Here is an 8,555-nt window from a genome sequence, read left to right as displayed (position 1 = left end):
GAAAGTGTTAGAAGCTAAAATCATTATTGGTACCAATGCTGGTGATAGAACGTTTATTTGAAGGATAATATTCATTCCGACCAACCTTAACTTCCATTCGACATGAGGAGATGGCAATTTCCTATCTGATTAGCATTTGGCATGACAATTAATAAGTCACAGGGCCAAACATTGTCTGTTTTGGGGGCTGTACTTGGCGACACCGGTATTTAGTCATGGCCATCAATGCGTGGCATTTTCATATATCTGAGCATCAAACACTCGGGATCTTTGGAGAGCGCGCAAATGTTGTTGGATTTGCTTGAGCTGGAGAGCTACCTTGGGTAAGAACCGTGTACATTGTTTGTTGCTTTATTTTTGTTTAAACAAAAGTTTTTATTTGAGTGGGAAAACATGCTATTGTTTGTCTTTTAGGACTGTTCCTGATTCAAGGTTTCTAATGAATCTCCACGCCCACAATCCTTTGGATGGATGAGTCCATTTGGGATATTACATTGTCCTAGATTACCGGCTCAATAGTTATAGTTCCCAAATTATCTTTCTGTGTGATGCTGGCCTAGATACGAATGTTGGTACCCCGTTGTATTTTCATAACTGTGGTGGATGTGGCGAACGTCGCAGGCTTTTCCGTGCAGCACATGGCCGCAGACTTTTCCCTTAGGGATGTTTGTGTGTCTATTGTAGATTTTGTATGTTCAGTTATGACTTTATTTGCGGCTGTGTATTTGGATATATCAATCAGTTGTTTGATGTAGCTATTGCATGTTCATACATGTGATTGTACTTTTGGATGTGATATTTTTGAAGTACTCTGTCATAGAGAAATTTTTTTTGGGACATGGCGGATGTGGAGTACATGGTCGGTGCAAGCTTTTTCCCTATAGTACATGGCCACAGACTTTTTCCCTTTAGGGATGTTTGTGTGTCTATTTTAGATTTTGTATGTTCAGTTATGACTTTGTTTGCGGATGTGTATTTGGAAAGAGTTTCACACGAAAGTGTTAGAAGCTGAAATCATTACTGGTACCAATGTTGGTGATAGAACGTTTATTCGAAGGATAACATTCATTCCGACCAACCTTAAACTCCCATTCGACATGAGGAGACGACAATTTCTTATCCGATTGGCATTTGGCATAACAATCAATAAGCCACAGGGCCAAACATTGTTTGTTTTGGGGCTGTACTTGGCGACACCGGTATTCAATCATGGCCAACTATACGTGGCATTTTCACATATCCGAGCATCAAACGCTGTTACTTAAGGTTTTCATTTTGCAGAGTGCGTTTGATGCCAGGGGCGAGGAGATGGATAATACTTCTACCACAAATGTTGTGTACAAGGAAGTTTTGCAATTTGGCAACAGCAAGAGCCTAGGAGTATGACATTGCTCTTTCAAGCCCTCTTGAGACTTTCTTGGGTGGCAAATCTTCATTTCGGTAATCTTTGTATAGCTTTTTTTAAACTTCTTTCAATATTCCAACTGTCATAGGTCTTTGGGAATGTTGGCTATTTACAAAAATATGAACTGAGACATAATATTTCATGACTTTGTCCTTGATAATGTTTGGATTTCATTTTTCATGGGTTTGTAATATACTACAGCCTATTTTCTCTTCAAGCCTATTGTTTTTTTCCAGTATATGTAGATCGACACGTGCATTCTTTTTTTGCAATGCGATAGGATGTCTAGGCAGTTCACGTTTGTCATCGAAATAGGAGCGCAGGTGCAAGGTACATAGCTGCTTGACAACCACGTTTTATGTTGACATGTTTAATAGTATAGTCACTCACTTTTAGAAAATTGCAGATCCTGCGGGCTCGGGATCTCTGGAGAGCGCACAACTATTGTTGGATTTGCTTGAGCTGGAGAGCTACCTTGGGTAAGAATCGTGTACATTGTTTGTTGCTTTATTTTTTTATTAAAACAAAAGGTTTTTTTTTCGATTATATGTGAGTGGGAAAACATGCTATTGTTTGTCTTTTAGGACTGTTCTTGATTCAAGGTTTCTAATGAATCTCCACATCCACAATTCTTTGGATGGACAAGTCCATTTGGGATATTACGCTGTCCTGGCTTGCTGGGTTCATAGGGATGATGGCCATCACTATTCGCTGGCTGGGATACTATGAATGTGTGGGGACATGAATTTTCTATCGAGGGCAAAATGGGGACTACACGTACACCTATGTGAGCATTGTTGACAACCCTTTGCATCTGAGTAAGTACTCTAAAGAATGAGTTGGGTTTTACCAACATACATGTATAAAAGTTTTATGGCTCAATAATTATAGTTCCTCAATTATCTTTCTATGTGATGCTGGTCTAGATACGATTGCTGGTACTCTGTTGTATGTTCGTAGCCATGGTGGATGCGGCGAATGCGGTGGACGTGGAGTGAATGGCCATCGCAAGCTTTTCCGTGCAGTACATGGCCACAAACATTTTTCTTAGGGATGTTTGTATGTCTATTGTAGATTTTGTATGTTCAGTTATGACTTTATTTGTGGCTGTGTATTTGGATATATCAATCAGTTCTTTGATGTAGCTATTGCATGTTCAGACATGTGATTGCACTTTCGGATGTGATATTTTGAAGTACTCTGTCATACAGAATTTTTTTTTGGACATGGCGGATGTGGAGTACATGGCTGACGCAAGCTTTTCCCTATAGTACATGGCCGCAGACTCTTCCCTTTAGGGATGTTTGTGTGTCTATTGTAGATTTTGTATGTTTAGTTATGACGTTGTATGTGGATGTGTATTTGGACATATCAATGAGTTCTCTGGTTTCACTTTCGGATGTAATATTTTGAAGTACTATGTCGTAGACATTTTTTTGGGTTAGAATATGTTGCTGGTTTCAGACATTTTAGCATCTTGAGACCCGGCGAAGCGGGTCGCTAGCCCGTCGTAGACGGGTCAGGTTACTCGTGATAGAAAATACGAAAAACATGCGCGTTCTCACTAGTTGCCAGCATGCTCACCACACTTCAACCGAATGATAGAAAATACGAAAAACATGCGTGTTCTCACTAGTTGCCAACATGCTCACCACACTTAAACCGAGTGATGCATGGTCTCATTGGAGGCGGATTTTCTCACTAGTTGCCAATTTGCTCATCACACTTAAACCGAGCACTGCATGGCCTCGTTGGAGGCATATTTTCTCTCTCTATCTCTAGTTGGGCACTTCGGTGCTACAAGGCTCCCAACCAATCCTAACGTCAAATTTTTGCAGGTTTCTTGTTGATTATGAGCTTATTGCAATTTGTTTTGTCAAAGATAGCGTACATGTATGGAGCGTAATCTCACCATCCACCATAAATGCTACTTGAGCAATCTATAGGGCCAAGCCAAAACATCCTCTTATGCCATTGGCTTCGAATTCAAATAAAATAAAAAAGATAGCATGTGCCATGAGCTTATGAGAGGCTTTAAGGTAGTAAGAACATTAACGTGAAATGAAAGCATGAGCCCTAAGTAAGAAGTTGAATGGAAAGCCACCATGTGAGTGAAAGAGAAGGAGCTAGCTCAATGACGATGAAAAGACCAAAGGACTCTTTCCAAATTCCACTTCAACTATTACAAACTTCAAACTTCAAGACACAGACACATTGTTTGCACCACTCTTTTTAGGATGAGTGACCTGTTTAAAGGCAGTGTGAAAACATACAATCCTAATTGCCTTCATGATGGCTTGCTATTTAATAGATGTGGTTGATGTGACCTTGTGGTCAACCAGGAGAGAAGAGGCACATTCGATTGCGTATGCTAGTCCCTACCATGGCCCTTAAGGCTGGTAGTGGGATTGCATAAAAATCATTTTCACCATCGAGGAGATACAATTTGTTTAATTTGGCCCAATGCCAATGGCAATCAGTGGATGGTGGCCCATTAAGAACTACACCAATGGAGCTGTGTATGATAATGCACAATATCATTTCAAGTGGTGCATTCAAATATCACACAGAATATCTTTTCAAGACAGTGCATTGAAAGAAACATCAGAGTGGAGCGATTCCATTATACTTTGCCAAAATTTTATATGCAAAGTTGGTGCTAGGCCATCCTTCAACTTTGCTTGCTGTGGTCATACACACAACTAATGACCCATGACAATAGACCCATTAGTAGTGCTTCTTGTAGTATCATCGCCTGCAAATATCAAAATTCCCTCTTGATGACTTAGAGGAAGATGCGCTTCCACGATCATAAGTTGAGATTGAGATAGACATCTTGTAAATACAATTCCATTGAGTTTAGTGAAAGCTCCTAAGGGCTAGTGAAGCTTGTAGTTTGGGGTGACTTAGAGGAAGATATGCTTCGAGGATCATAGGTCGAGATTGAGGTAAATACATTCATATCTCTTTGTCAAATCTCTTGCATTTATGATCACAATTAGAGGGTTTAAAAGATATTATGAGTTTACATGAAATCTTTTGTGTGTAATCTCAGTGAGCTATACAATTCCACTGAGTTTACTAAAGGCTCCTAAGGGTTAATGAAGCTTGTAGTCTGGGATGACTCAAATTCTAGGATCATAGGTTGAGATTGAGATAGACATCTTGAAGATCATGGTCACAATAAGGAAATCCCTAAAGAGAAGCCTAGAATTGTGTATACACAAAGGCATTTAGGTTTATTTAATGGACACCCTAAACCAATCCTAAAAACGGACCCAAAAAGGACTAAAATAATGAAAAACATGGGTTTTGACATTCATATTTGGAGAACTAGATATTAAGATATTATTTTTGAAAATGTAAACCCTAGACATAAAAAGGTTTTTTATATTAAGTCAATAATCAGAAATAGGTTTTTAAGTGATTGTTTGAAAAAGTTAATATATATATATATATATAAATCCTGGACTTAAAACATAAACCCTAGTCCCTCATTGTTCACTATTCACAAGGAACTTCTACCTATTCACAATATAGGAAAAAAAAGGACTTTTCCTAGTTCCAAATGAGAAGAACTAGGAAAAGTCCTAACTAGAGAAAATGGGCCAATTCCTAGATACTCTTCCTAGGAAAAGGAAGGAGCCTTTTCCACATCCAATTTCCTATATAGGAGTTTTATCCTATATAGGAGTTTTTTCCTATATTGTGATTTTTTCTTGCATAGGGGTTTTTTCCTATATAGTTAATTTTTCCTACATAGGAGTTTTTTTCTATATCAACTTTCTAATATAGAGAAAATTTGGAAAATAAAAGTACAATAATGTAATTTTTTCTTTATAGTAACTTTTCATTTAAAAATAAAAGTATTTATTTTACTTCAATTTGAAAAATAAATATTTCAACAATGTTTAATCTATAAAATATATAAGTTTTATGAGTTTACTTGAAAATCATTGTCAATGAAATAATAATTGTTCATCAACTTTACTATTATATAGAGAGAACTTGGAAAAGAAAAGAAAAACAAAGTAGTTTTTTCTTTATAGTAACTTCTTATTTAAGCAGAAGTAGTTTTTTTATTTCAATCTTGAAAAAATATTATTTCAAAAAAGTTTAATTTACAAAATATATAACTTGTATGAGTTTAATTGAAAATTATTGTCAATGGAAAAGTAATTGTTCAAAATGTTATAATTATATCAATTCTACATCATCAAGATGCAAAATTAGTGCTCCATGATTTTTAATGGCTATTTTGCCTTCCTACAAAAGCCATTCTACTACTTCCTCTCTCATGGAATGATAATCCTTGTCACTTCTAGTGGCATTTGAACCTTTTTTCTTACTCTTTATATAATTCCAAACAAGTTTTAATTGGCTATACATCTCATCTACAGCTCTAGCTCCAATGAATTTCATGACTATCGTTTCTTAATTAACTACACTCCAACCTGCTCCCTGCAACAAATGACAAAGTAAAGTAAATCCAAATTCAATGCAAGTCTAAATATCTTAATTTATCACTTATAATGAGAAGAATAATAATTTCAATTAAAAAATATTAAGTAATACAATGACACTTTTAAAAACTCCATGAATAACTATGCTTTATCTCACCTTAATAGGCTGTGCAAAATCTTTACTTTTCAAGGTTGGATCTTGATGTAAATCCTATCTTTAAATAAAGAAAATAATTATTTTTTAGAAGATATGAAGATAGAATTATCATTAAGAGTATTGTACATAGAATTATCATTAAGAGTATTGTACATAAATAATTATTTTTTAGAAGATATGAAGATAGAATTATCATTAAGAGTATTGTACCTTAGACTTTCTTTTTGCTTTACTTGTAATTGATTCCTCTTTTTTCGTTTGATCATTAGTTACCCTTTTCAACCTCATATTTACCTATCAATAAAAAAGTCAGCTTAGTAAAGATGAAACCTCACTCTTATTTGCCTATGATCTTTTAAAATATCAATTTGTACCTTTCGTGGATGTTGACTCATTCTGATATCATCACCAGTGACAATCTCAACAACACTTTGTTGCTCTTTATTCTGGGGAAAAAATATAGCACATGCATATTAGAATGACATTGTGATTTGGATTACTTCAAAGTTTTACAAGGAAACATGATATAAAAAATATAGACCTATACATTTTTGAAGAACCAAACTCCATGCCTCTTCCACATGTGCTACACAAGCATATAGTTACTTCATTTGCAACCTAGACAATTTAGAGTTTAGAAGAAATCAAAACTAAAAAGAGTGTAGACATACATCTATCTAGATCCATGCCTCTACCCTTGTGCTATGCAAACATATAGCTTCTCCATTCATAATCCAAACAATTAATCAAATTCATAACCATAATAAAATAAAATCATCTTTACAAATATCTTTGTTAATAAAATTTTTTCTAAGAGTAAAATTCTAAGAGATGTACACTTTATAAAATAAAAAATAAGTGAAATGCAAGAATCATTGCATACCTTGATAGGTTGTTGACTCTTTTGACTACTAGATCTTTGTTGCTTTGATTTCTTATTCTAGAAAGAAAATAACAACACAAAGTACACTAAGAAATTATTACATCAATTAATAAGATGACTAACATAGAAAGGCAAACATTGTAACACATTTACTTGCATACACAATGAATCTTGTGGGGAAATGTCATTTCTATCCACACCTTCAAGAAGTTGCAAAAATGACCCACAAATTCGGAATCGTGTCCCATTCTCCACACTTTTGTAATAATCATCCTAAAATGAATAACAAAAGCTATAAATTAATGAATGTAAGAATCTCTTTTAACACAATCTTGGAAAGATGAAAACATGCAATGAAAATACACATTCAAAATCGCTCAAAATTTGAACATGCAAAGACATAATTAGATTTTAAAAACTCTTGGATTCAAAATGACATAAGTTACTAAGTACCTCATTCACAAAGGATCCATCGATGTCGCTCTCCTGATCCATATGGGTAAGCATTTCATCATCCTATAAAAATTTATGTCCATCCAACTCAAAATAACAAAACTCTAATTCTTTAAAATCATCATGGAATCTAAAATATATGTGTTAAGAAATTAAATGAATATGAGCTTTATCCTATTAAAATAGATGCAAATATAAAAGTAAAACTTTCTTTGCCACTTTTTTATTCATAGAATAAGACTAGATGGCAATACCTTATCCATGTTAAAAGAGTCCACAACCCTAATGTTGTCATGATTTTCCATGTGAATTGATTCATTATGCACTTCCTTCACAAAGATAAATACAAATATGATGAGTATAATAAATAAGAGTTAACAAAATAGAATCTCAAAAACTCAAGGATTCAAAATGATCAAAACTACTAGGGAGCACATGTATGAAGAATGCAAAAGCTCAACACCAATAATTGAAGATATTTTACATACTAGAACACTTCTAAAAATTATAATAAATTATATACTACATGAAATGGAATAAAACTCATCATGTTTAATAATTAAATCAAGCTTATTACAAAACCATAGGATACAAAAAGCATAATCATTAAGGCTAATGGACAACATGATGCAATGGAGAGATTGAATACATCTTATACACTATAACACTTATGAAGATGATAATCAATTGTATGATCCATATAGTGGAATAAAACTAAGAATATTTGATAAAAAATTAATTGCCACAAAGATTCAACACCAAACATTGAAGACATCATATGCACAAAAAATTATGCTTATTAGAAAACCATAGGATATGAAAAGCACAATCAAGGCTAATGCTAGACATGATGTAATGGAGAGATTGAAGAGATTTGATATACTAGAACACTTCCAAATATGATAATCAATTGTATGATCCATGAGGTGGAATAAAATTGAGCATGCACATTAAATCAAGATGCACATTAAATCATGCTTATTAAAAAACCATAGGATATGAAAAGCATAACAAAGGCTAATGGAAGACATGATGGAATGGAGAGATTGAAGGCATCTTATGCACTAGAACACTTCCTAAGAGAATAATCAATCATACAATCCATGTATTGGTATAAATTGAGAATAGTTGATAAAAATTTAACTACCACAAACATTCCAATCCAAACATTGAAGACATCGTATGCACATTAAT

General features: G+C 34.3%; 1 long non-coding RNA gene across 1 annotated transcript; it reads right to left on the bottom strand.

Annotated features, from left to right (window-relative positions):
• Nucleotides 1–5,799: 5,799 nt before the first annotated feature.
• Nucleotides 5,800–6,467, bottom strand: LOC147888153 (uncharacterized). The gene is made up of 4 exons (XR_015543096.1): nt 6,400–6,467; nt 6,236–6,319; nt 6,026–6,079; nt 5,800–5,866 (listed from the first exon to the last, which is right to left on the bottom strand). It is a non-coding gene; the product is annotated as an uncharacterized LOC147888153 (long non-coding RNA).
• Between the last annotated feature and the right edge of the window lie 2,088 nt (nt 6,468–8,555).

Source organism: Dipteris shenzhenensis, chromosome 22 (assembly GCF_047967505.1).
Source record: "Dipteris shenzhenensis isolate YYH24624 ecotype China chromosome 22, Dip_SZ_1.0, whole genome shotgun sequence".
NCBI lineage: Eukaryota > Viridiplantae > Streptophyta > Polypodiopsida > Gleicheniales > Dipteridaceae > Dipteris > Dipteris shenzhenensis.
Note: the sequence above shows the minus strand (reverse complement) of the source record. Positions and strands in the feature narration are given on the sequence as shown.